Source organism: Hesperophylax consimilis, unplaced genomic scaffold (assembly GCF_061612785.1).
Source record: "Hesperophylax consimilis isolate HC1 unplaced genomic scaffold, BYU_Hcon_1.0 scaffold_49, whole genome shotgun sequence".
Lineage (NCBI taxonomy): Eukaryota > Metazoa > Arthropoda > Insecta > Trichoptera > Limnephilidae > Hesperophylax > Hesperophylax consimilis.
Genome location: NW_028301279.1, coordinates 390,761 through 403,262, shown reverse-complemented (window position 1 = coordinate 403,262; position 12,502 = coordinate 390,761).

The window sequence follows — 12,502 nt, the reverse complement described above, 5'->3', positions numbered from 1 at the left end:
CCCAGCCTATGCTATAAATCTAAGTAATTAAAGTCAACCTTTATTTCTTTCTACATCTTAATATTACTGTTAATCCTAGCCGGTGCCCCAAAAGTAAGCCATAATGGCAAACATTCATTTCTTCGGCACTTTAAAAGGAACCATATTATTTTGGGAAACCAATCAATGATGCAATATTCAAATTAGTCACATGACCCTTTTTTGCATCTTAGGGATTAAAGTCCACAAAGCTCTCACGGTCCCAGAGACGTGGAATACTATATAAACAGGAACAAGCTGTTCCCCTACGTTCACAATTAACATCACTTGTGCTGCTTACACGCTGCACCTCTACGCATTATTGTCATTGTCATTTAATTAATGTACTTATCATTTAATTAAGTAAATAAGTGTACTTCTATCTAAATAAAGTAATTCAACTAAATCTATAAAGTTGTTATTGTGTGGAATCCATATATTCACCTCAAGATACTTACACACTGGAACTTGTATCACTCCAAGATACTTACACACTCACACCTGCAGATCTTACATACACATCCTCAGTGTCCAGATCTCTAAATTATATATCAACCACGAAGAGAACTTCTCGACAACCGCTCGCCGTACAGAGTTAAGTTTTTATTTACTGCGCCTCAACCGAGGGTCGTAGCAGTAGGTACCACGATGCTAGGTGCCAACAGAATATTTAATCCTTTATGTACACCATTGTGAAATAAAATCCACATAATCTTATCGGCAAATGGGGAAAACAGAGCTTCAAAGTTACCGCCTGGGAAAGCCACTATTTTGGCTATCGGAGCCAAATGGGGTGCATTTGGAAATATTAACCAATTTGGTTGTTTTATATTAACTTTGGTTTAGGTACATAAATTTAAAATGAAGTTGATTTTTAGAATCAGATACTTTAATTTATAGTTTATAAAACATAGTAAGTTACCTACTAAAAGTGGTAGATACTATCAGTATCACCCAGGTGAAAGACCATCATTCCGAATGGTAAAGTTGCTTGAAATGGCTTATATCTGATTAGTGACCAATACCATATCATTCGTTTTCCTATTCCATTCAAGTCTTCCAACATACTTTGGCTCCGAACAATTCAGACTCATGTGCGTTGTTCACATATGATACAATAGTTAAGGGGTTGTGCTGAAAAAAATTTCATCCCTAAATACTTAAATTACAAAGATTAAATTTGTTCCTGATGTCCTAGGAAGATCCAAAACACAGAGCACATCTAATTACAGGGGCAATTGAAATCCATAAAAACCAATTAATACGACGGATGAGTTAAGCATACTAGTTCTTGATATCCGGTACGTGGCGACTATACCAAAACTAAACGCCGAAAGGCACATTAATTTTACTAAATATTGTAGTGAAATACCGGCCCATACATGCATAAACACACACAGAATCTACAAGTCTGCTCTGATGATGTACACACTGTAATGCTTTTCGAAATGTTAGATAAACAAGGAGGAAGCATAGTATCCCAAAAATGAATCACGATAATACCTACTCAAAAATAATAATCTCAAATGAAATCTGCAGGATCTCCATTAAAATTTTAACAAGATTACAAAAAATCGACTCTTAAAAGTTTCTGAAAAACATTTGAAAATATTCAAATGAAGTTCCCCGGCTACACCCTATTCACATAAGGGTCCACCGACATTGGGCTTTTGACGGTTCAATCACTACAAATGCTGTTCTGGTTTTTCCTTCATAAAAGGAAGAATCTACATATTGGTGTTCCCGAATTAGTAATAACAATAACCCATTATTTGCCATCACATCAGAAATTACCATAATTTATTTTTTACCCACAATCTACAGTCGAAAAATTGCCACCGAATTAATATTCATCTCGAATCGAGGGGTTAAACATAAAGAAATGTGTTTTTATTATGATACAAGTAGTATTATTTGACAAAGGCCTTTTTATCTTGTGTATGTAACTGTGAAATTATTTGTGAATTTTGTTAGATATTTAAAAAATATTATTTTTCCGGTAAAATGTATAAATTGCATATGTTCATCTTCATACCGAGAAGATCATCATAATATTAATTGGTATCCATAATTATTGTTCATTGAAATATTTTTTATAAACATTATTATTCAAAATTCCAAACTTATTATTATACTATTTTAAAAAAATGCAGGTTAATGTGATGTTTAAGTAATTAACAGGTAGGTAGATATTTTCCTGCCAACTATGAAATTCTTTTTTCAATTAAATTGTTAATTCAAACCCCATCTTTTCGATAAAACACCTGATCATTATTGTTTGGCACTCAATTATTTTGTGAGTGGACGAAGATAATATTTCCCTTCGCACAATGTTTGGGTGAGTTAGGAATGTCAATCTTTTTTTTAATGGTTTAATTGTTTTTTAAGACTTTTTAAAAATAATTTGGCAAGATGACATAGAGTTTTACAAATTTAAATACTTTTGTTTCAAGCGTGATATTAGTAAATATTTAAGTTTTTTAATTACTTTTTTTTAATACTTCGCTAATTATTTTCCCATTTGATCTCTGGTGATTTGACGTGTTGTTTTTGTATTTTTTTGTATTTACTATGCTTATATAATGCACATGCATAATAAGGATTGACTAGATTATCATTTTTGGAAAAGCGTGTGGAAGGGTTTAGTTTTTCCTGTGGGAAGATTTAACCCGGACATAAAGTCGGAGAAACAAATCTAAACAAAGCATGGGACACAACATGACAAAGAAAAATAAAAAGGAAACGGTCTCAGCTGGAAATCGAACCCAAGATCTCTATTTTACAGGGACAACGCCTCTATAAATAGGTCGGTAGTTTCCTAGTATCGATGCATCCAGTTGGTTGGATTTTAAGATTGGTATGATATCAGCTCGACTCATGTCCATAGGCATATGTGTGTGTCGTAAGAGGCTTGAGTACAGGGCGGCTAGAATAGTATGGAGATGATTTCCTGCGTACCTTATGTGCTCGATACCAATACCGTCGTATCCTGGACTTTTACCTAGGGCGGTTTGCTTAATCGCGCATTCGATCATTTCAGGAGTAATGTTCATGATCAGGTCATCATTTGCCGCAGGCAGACATGTCATCATATTTAGTTTCATGCTATCTCCTTGATCCGCGCTTAAAGAAAAAAAGTCTTTAAATTCGTTAGCAATGTTTTCATCCCCCGTGATGTTGTTGACACTTAGTGGAGCTTTGCTCTTGGCTTTCAGCACAGTTGAAGTTTTTTGCCAAAACTTTTTGAAGTCTTTGTTGTGCATAGCCGTAGCTATGCTATCCATTCTTGCTTGATTTTCCGAGTGCTGACATTTTCGGAGAGCAATTTTAAAAGATTTTTTACTAGTTTTTCTTTCGTCTGCAATACAACCTTCCGTAGGCTTTCCGGCTTGGACCCAGCAAAGGAATGCATGCCTTGAGTGGCGATACAGAGTTGATACTTGATCATTCCACCCTGGAACAATGTCATACTTTTTTTTGGGTCCTTTATTTTTGAATGCTTTTATAGCGGAGTTTCTCAGTGTTTTCACGATAGTGTCGTAGAGAGAATCTAGTTCCATTTTGTGAACTCTGTTATCACAGTTAAATCTGGAGGTTTTATTTTAGGCAATAATTTTTCCGCACAGGCGTTGTAAGTTTTTACATCATTTTCGGACTTTGCCGCCCATTTTCCAAAATCTCTTGGTGGATTTTGTCTGTTAGATATAATAGGGATTAGATCCACATCTATTTCGACATTTAGTGGGAGATGATCTGACCATGTCGCATTGGCTGTGATGTTCACATTCCTCACTGCACTGCTCAACCCCTGTGTCATAATACAGTGATCAAGCCATCTGGTGGTTCCATGGGCATCAAAATCAAAATCAAAATCAAAAATCAAAAAATTATTTATTGTAAAATTAAAATTAAAATTACAAAAGGTATAGCTTATGGGTAGACCCCATTTCTTCCAGCTAACCACATTTATTTAATTACAATGTTTATACAGATAAAATAACAATATACCAATGAAAAAATAAAAAAAATACAAATATATAATATATATATACCAATAAAAATAGGCGTTTCATTTACGTGAGGTATTCACTCAACGTGTAGTGACATTTATTAACAAGGAAAGTGTTTAGTAAGGATTTGAATTTGTGTGTATCTTGTATTTGTTTAATGTTATGTGGTAGGTTGTTATATACTTTAATGGCCATGTAGTATGGTCCTTTTTGGAATATTGTTTTGTTTGCTTTTGGTATTAGTAAGTTTTCTGTGAGCCTTGTAGCGTATTTATGTGTTGAGTTTTTTAGTGGGAACTTGTCTGTAGATGATCGCACTAACATGCATAACTCCAATATATATACGTCTGTGACTGTCAGAATTTTCAGATTTTTAAACATAGGTCTACATGAATCTAAACGATCAGAGTTTGTAATTTTTCTTATGCATCTCTTTTGTATGATGAAAACATCTTTAGCGTTTACCGAGTTTCCCCAAAAAATAATACCGTATTTTATTATTGAGTATACATAATACTTTTTTTTTTTTTTTATTTTTTTTTTTATTATTTAATATTTGTATGTTTTTTACAATAAATATACAATTTATACATATTATAAAGTGTTATAAAGGTAAATAATAAAAGCTTTTCCTCACCATAAAGAGACGAGGCTCTTGTGTTTGGTGAGTGAATCCTAGCCTAATTATATGGAATCATGTTAGTAAGTAAATAATATATTTGCAAAACCAAAAGGGATAAGTAAGAAATAGGCAAGATTTATCAATAATACAGTTTCAAGATTTGAAGGAAATAATAATAAGAGTAAGATATGGACTTTTATAGTACTTTTAGGTAATTTTTTAATTTAATTTTAAATTCCTGAATATCTTCAATATTTTTTAGATATAATGGAAGGATGTTAAAATATGTTATACCTAGATAGAGATAGGTATTTTGTGTGTGCTTTGTATTAAGTTTTGGGATTTTGATAGTTTTTTGATATCTTGCTGATGAATTGAATTGTAAGTTATTTAACTGTATTTCTTTATAAATTTGTAGAATTGAATATTTTTTATATATATTGTCTATTGTGGGTATTTTGAATATTGAAAAGAGAATCTCAGTAGAAAATTTGGATGGTTTTTTTTTTTTTTTTTGTGTGAATTTAATATATGAAGTGGATTTAATATATTCTTATAAGTTCCTCCCCAGCCAATAATACCATATTGTAATATAGATTGTACAATTGCATAGTACACTCTTTTTAGGTTTTCTTGTCTAAGAATATTTCTAAGTCTTATAAATATATAAATACATTTTCTAATTCTTTTGACAAGTTCACAAATTTGTTTTTTCCATTTAAAATGTTGATATATATATATACCAAGATATTTAATTTCAGAAGTTAGACTAAGTATAGAACATTCTTGATTGCAATTAGTTCTGTTACATTTAAGTTGATGTATTATAATTTTTAATTCTGGAATTGATTTAAATTTGTTGATAGAGAATGGGATACATTTTGTTTTTCAGTATTTAATGAGAGGAGGTTTTTATCGAACCAATTTTTCAGTATATTAATATCAGTATTTGCTAAGTTATTAACATTATTCCAATCAGTACCTTCAATTATTATAACAGTGTCATCAGCATAAGATATTATTTTTCCATTTAATCTTTGATTGAATATGTCATTTACATAAATGATAAACAGTAACGGTCCCAGGACTGTACCTTGAGGTATGCCGAAGTGACTTGTTTTTTGTTGACTAAGTACATCGTTGATTTTTACGACTTGAGGGCGTTTGAAAAGGTAGCTTTTTATCCATTCTATAGCTGTACCACTTAATCCAATGTTTCTTAATTTACTTATAAGTTTGTCGTGTGATATGCTATCAAAAGCTTTTTTAAGAACTATGAAAATTCCAATGCATTTTAATGATTTATCTAATGAATTATGAACAAGACTAGTTAATTTTGCAATTGCATCCTGAGTGCTTCTACCTTCCATAAAACCGAACTGATTTTCATTAATTAATTTATTACATTTTACAAATTGATTTATCCTTTTTTTAACTATCTTTTCAAAAATTTTTGCTATGTTCGAGATTACTGATATGGGTCGGTAATTGCTAACTTCTTCTGGGTTACCAGATTTAAATATTGGAGTAATGGTAGTTTGTTTGTAGATTGATGGGAATACTCCGCTTTGAAAACTTGTATTTATTATATGCATTAATGGTTTGGAAATTAGTTTTGTTTTTTAAAATATCAACTGTAATTGCATCAAAGCCCGGAGCAGAACCTCCTTTCATTTCAGTTATAATAGAAACTATTTCGTCCTCTGTGGTGATTTCAAATGTTGCCATTTTTTTTTCAGCATCAATATTACTGTCTGGAGATGTTATATTTGGGTCAATATGTATAAGATTGGCTAGATTTTTCCCTACATTTGCAAAATATGTGTTAAATATATTTGCAGCTTTTGATGGGTTTTCTTTACAACATATTTTCGAGTTATCATGATTAATAGCACCGATTTCATTATTCCTGTATTTTTTTTTGTCAATTATTTCATTTATCACCGTCCATACTCTTTTACTATCATTTTCAGCCTGATCCAACTTATGTTTATAATAACTTTCTTTTGTATGTTTTATAATATAAGAAAGTACATCGTACATCGCTTACGTAAGTGAAAGTATCAGAGCCTAGATGCACCATATCAGTGTATGTATAGTTATTCTCTGTACAAAATTGTGCAAGTTCACGTCCAAAAAGAGATCTCGGATCTGCATTAAAATCTCCTATAATAATTGAGTTGGAACTGTTTTGTTCCTCAATAATGGCGTTTATTTTTCCCAAACAGTTTGAGAATTCCGGTAAGTTTTCAGCTGAATTGGTTGGCATATAAACTGTTACTATAAGGAGAGTTCCATTGGATGACTCTATTTCAATAGCCGCGATTCGAGGTTCTCTACAATCAATAAGAGTAGTTTTAATTGTATTGCGCCATAAGATACCAACGCCTCCGTAGGGGCGGCCAATTAAGTCACAATTTTGATTAGGGAACTCACTTCTCTTCGATAGTTTCTAGCTAAAGGAACCCAAAGTGACAATTATATTTAGCTCTTCGTTGGTGGAGTGATCTCCACAGAGTGTCGGTAGCAATATAAACTTTGGAAAAAAGCAACAATAAATTCGGTGTAATTTCAACTTCCACAAAGTGTTTTATTCAAAGAAAATCTATCCTTTTGTTCTTAAAACTTATTTAAACACCTACTGTAGTGAAAATAAATTTAAAAACGAAAAAAATCCTATTTATTTGTAGATTAGGTCAATCCTCCGTTGTCTCTACTGGCAAAGACGTCAGTGATAGTTTTTTTAAGGCTTTTTTTTCAACTCTCAGCACTTACAAAGCATCGAGTCTATCTTGACTAAAGTAGAAAAATACCGTTTGCTCTCTACCGATGTAACAGGGATTGTACACATATTTTTTTTAACAATTTAAACCACATGAAAATACCTTGAAAAAAGCATCCATTTAAATAGTTGTCAAATACATATTGAACCATCGGCATTTGTGAACAGTTCATTCCTATCCAAAAAATTGCCAATGTATAGCGCCCTTGAGGTGATTTCTCACGAAAACGGCGCTATATAAATCAGCCAAATATTATTATTATATGTATAGGCACAAAAATCGAGATCAGGAAAAGTTGTTCTATACTCAGGAAAATGATCACAAAAGAGTAACGTATCTGGTGAAAGGTGATCTGTGAACTGAAATCCTGATTTTCTAAATCCTTGAGATAATATAAAATCACACACTTAAAAAACACTCACAACACTAAGCACGGAAAACAAAAACAAAAACTGCTCTGTTTATCGCACCCGCACAAACACTCTGCTTTATTATTTATAAAACTCCTTTTAAAAACTACGGTTTTAGGTTTATGTTTTTGACTTGCACTCCTGTAATACATAAAATGGGCCGGGTTCAGAGCATTGTTTTTTTTATAAATAGAACGACTACTCATTTTTGTTTCTTCCTGTCGCATCCTAAACATGTAACATATTGACTTGTCAGAATGTGTCTCTGCATTGTTATGCTGGTGTTTGTAGAATTCTGTCTTTGGTCGACACTGAGCGGAACTCATTGAGCAAACAAACTGAGCAAAAATAAAAAAAAAAGTATTCCCACAGTCACGTTTCTACAGCGCCGCCATCAACACGTTCCCGTGCGCGCCTCTCCATACTGTGCCTATCTACAGTTTACCGATTGCCACGTGCCCCCAGAGTGGTTATAATCGAAGTTTTTAAATAATCGAAGTACAACAAGTCATCTTGCCTTCACGTTTTTCTTTGCCAAATCAAGTTTTTTCGTGCAAGTGCCCCCCGCGCAGCCAAATTGTGCCACATACATTTTATCACGCGCCCACGCCGTGTTCAGTGCTCCGCCATCAACCAACCTCACGTGCCCACCGTGCCCGTGCCCCATTGTGTCGTGCAACACGTTCATTCGGCCTTCGCGTTTTTCTTATTAAAGTTTTTTCGCGCAAGTGCCCACCGCCCCAGTTATTGTGCAATTTCTCGCCCTCACACAGTTCAGTGCAATCTTATTCAAACCAACATTTCAAATTTCACTTCATTCACGTAATCTACGCCGTACAAAGTGCCACCGCCTCGTGTCTGTTCCCAGCCTTCCACACTCATATTCCCGTTCAAAAATCACCCCAGTTCCAGTTCCAAACAAACTTTTTCTCACATCATCCAGTTCCAAAAATTTAACCTGTTCCAAATCACTCCAGTTCCAAAATCACTTCAGTTCCCAAACCTTTCCGGTTCCTACCTACAGTCAAGTGCTAATCAACATACAGTGTCTTTGAACTTTTGCCGTGAATCCGGGTTTCAACAGAGTATTAGCCGCCTGAACGACGAGTAGGGCTCGTTGCTCGCTCAAACCCGGGTTTTCGCCGAAATCAGAACTGCCATCACTCCAGATTCACCATCACACCTACCGCTACCAACTCAGCCAGTCTACCACGCCAGCCGCCCACCTGTAAGTGCTTTATTTGTCTTATTGTTTTATCTGGCATACAGTTCTCTCCAAGTTTTTAAAGTCATTATTTTCATTCTTTCATTCAATTGCAAAAATCTTTCGTCTCTCTCTCCCCCCAACCACCTACCATGTCTATCTCCCGTTCCCAAACATCCATCCCCATCGATATGGAAATCGCAAAAATCCAACTTGAATTAGAAACTTTCTTTGATTCTCACCCCGTCCGAGATTCCGCCACCGACGAGGATATATCCTACATATACCGTCTACAATCCCGCCGTCTCGAACTAGCCCGCTCCCCTGCCCACTCCCCTTGCACTTTGCCGCCCAACGACGGTAATGTCACCCCCACAAACCGCGTCATCACCCATTCCCAAACATCCAGACCCATCGAGTTGGTACTCGAAAACATCGATCTTCAAATAAAAAAATTCGTTGAATCACACCCAGACAAAAAATCCATCACTCCTGAGGAAAAAACCTATTTCATCGATCTAAACCACCGTAGATTGGAACTAATCGACTCCCGGTCTCAATCATCCCCACCCAACTCCCCCCCCAATGACGGCAACGTCACCCCCACCAACCGCTCCACCACCCCCCCGCCCTCAACCCAAAATACCTCCTCCTCCTCAGTCACAGCCACCCCCCCGCCCTCCACCCAAAGCACCCCCTCTTCCTCAGGCACTGCCACCCCCCCGCCCTCTACCCAAAGTACCCCCCCCCCCCCCCTCCTCAGACATTTCCACCCCCCCTCACCCTACCCAATGCACCCCCTCCCTCGCAGGCAATACCTCCCCCCCGACCAGCGCCCGCAAGCGTCTTGCCTCCTCATTCTCGTCACAGTCCAGCGACTACTCCAACAATTCGGGGCCAGAATACTCTGGCTCCAAATCTTCAGCATCAGCTCCCTCTGGTGCTGAAGACATGGCTTGGGTAGCCACAAAGCTCTCCCGCAAAAGAAATCGAGCCTGGCAGTCGCCCAGCTCCTCCCGCAAAAAAGTCCCCTCATCCCCCATCAAAAAAAAACAACTCCTGTTCACTTCAGTTAAATCTCCCCAACGCTCCCCCCCCTCCCCCCCACCTCCCAACTGTCCCCCAGTCAACTTGCCACCCCCCCTCGCCCCATCTATCACCCCCTCTAACCCCATTCATCCCCCCCCAATCCCCCTCTTCACCTGTAACCCCCCCCAAGGCTTCTCTACCCCCCCCAACTCCCCCCGGGTGGTCGTTTTGACCGAAAAGATCCCTCCAGTGGTGCTCCATTCCAAATCGGGATGGGCCTCACTCGAGCGTACCCTCACAGACAAAGGGATAGACTTCTTCGCAAAAAATCAAGCGAAGTTTATCACCATTCACCCCAAATCCGCCCGCGACCTCAATCGCATCATCCCAATCCTCCTCGAGCGCAACATCGACCACCACTCTTTCAAATTGCCTGAAGACAAACCCCTAAGGGTTGTCCTCAGAGGTATCCCTGAAGATATATCAACCCAAGATATTCACAACATCCTTTGCCTCACCTACCCCGTCCTCTCAGTCCACCGCATGCGGTCCGGCCCCTCCCGTCGTGAAATACCCCTCATGCTGGTCAACCTGACCAAAAATGAGGTGGCAAAAAAAATATTCACCGACCTCCCTTCCATCCTTCACCTCCAAATTACCGTTGAACCCCAACGCAGACCCCCCCTCAGTCAGCCAATGCCACTGTTGCCAAGCCTTTGGCCACTCCTCTTCCTGCTGCAACGCCACTTTTCTCTGCGTCAAATGCGGCGAACCTCACCCAACCACCTCATGCACCAAATTCCCCGATACCCCAGCTACATGTGCCCTTTGCACCGGCCCCCACCCTGCCAACTACCGAGGCTGCCCCGAACGCCCCACCCCCCGCCCATCATATAGATTTCCCCCCTCCCACCCCTTTAACCTACGCCCCCTCATGCATACTCCCATCTCTATGCCCAACAATTGGCCCCTCCCTTCCTACTCCACCACTGCGCCCTCCCCCTCTTTCCCCCAACACCATCCAACCCCTATCTCTACCCCCCCCCACCTCTTCACCTTCTGTCACGATTCTTCAAATCCCCCCTACCACCTCACTCTCTCAACAGTTTCAACGAGCCCCCCCTACCCCCCTCCCTGTTACCACACTCTCACTCCCGAACCTAAAGGTCCCCCCTAACCCCCCCCTACCACTTCACTCTCTCAACAGTTCAAACGAGCCCCCCCTACCCCCCCCTGTCACCACACTCTCGCTCGCGAAGATACGAGTCCCCTCTACCCTCCCCCCTACCCTCCCCCCTACCACCTCACTCTCCCAACAGTCCCGTCGAGCCCCCCCTACCCCTCCCCCTGTCGCCACACTCTCGCTCACGAACCTACAAGTCCCCCCTACCCCCCCCCTGTCACTTCAACCCACCCCCCGGACCCTCGCGTCCACCCCACGCCCCCCTATTCTCTCACGTCTCTGCCACCCCTCCCCCTTCACCCCACCTCATAACTCTAACCCCCCAAATCATTCTGGCCCTGTCCAACGCGGCCTCCCAACTGAGATCAGCGCTTGAATCAAACAGCCGTCTCGTCGCCCACGTCAATTCACTCCTCAGCTCCATCCAAATCCAAAACTCCACAATCAACATTCATCCCCCCCCCCAACAACCACTAAAATCTTTCGTCAAATCTCCCCCCCATCTGCAGCCATTCTAGCAAAAAAATTTTCACAAACAACTAAATAATTCTACTCCTACAACCAATTTTAACTCATGTTGAAAGAGAAAGGGGCCTTTTTGGCCCGGAGCTCTGTATGCCATTTATTCAAAAGTCAAAAGTCATTGAATGAAAAAGAGTAGATGTTAAATTAGAGCCACAATGTCGACAACAATATGACACAAAAAATTCCGGTTAAAATGCTACTGGCAAACTGTTCCTTTTGATGTGGTGGTAAAATTATGGACACCATTCTCCCTGGGCAATGTACTTACCCACGGTTTTGACTCAATAACAATATATGTGAACATTCTCGTAAATTTCTTTGAGCGATATGTGAAACGAACCACTGCTCTGAATATAGGTACAAAACGCTATGCTTTTGTTCAGCATGCAGCACACATTGTATAGACACCTATTTGTACCTATGCGTTATGTTATATCCGAATCGAGTTTTGTGGATTTATTTGTGATAAGGCATGTGGGAAGAAATTCAGGGAGTGCTTCGCTCTTCCGCTCTTTAGGGCTTTAGTTCCATGAGTATATCCATAGTGAAGAAGCAAAACTTTCAAGTTATTTGCTGGAATACTTTGTCCTTATTTAGACTAAAAACTCTTGGAATCAGTAACAAGTGTGTAGGACGGCCTGTAGGCTAAAGTCCTCTATATTATTCTTTCAAAATCTCTGTCTATTGCTAGAAACCTAACTACCAGTCCACCTCGGTA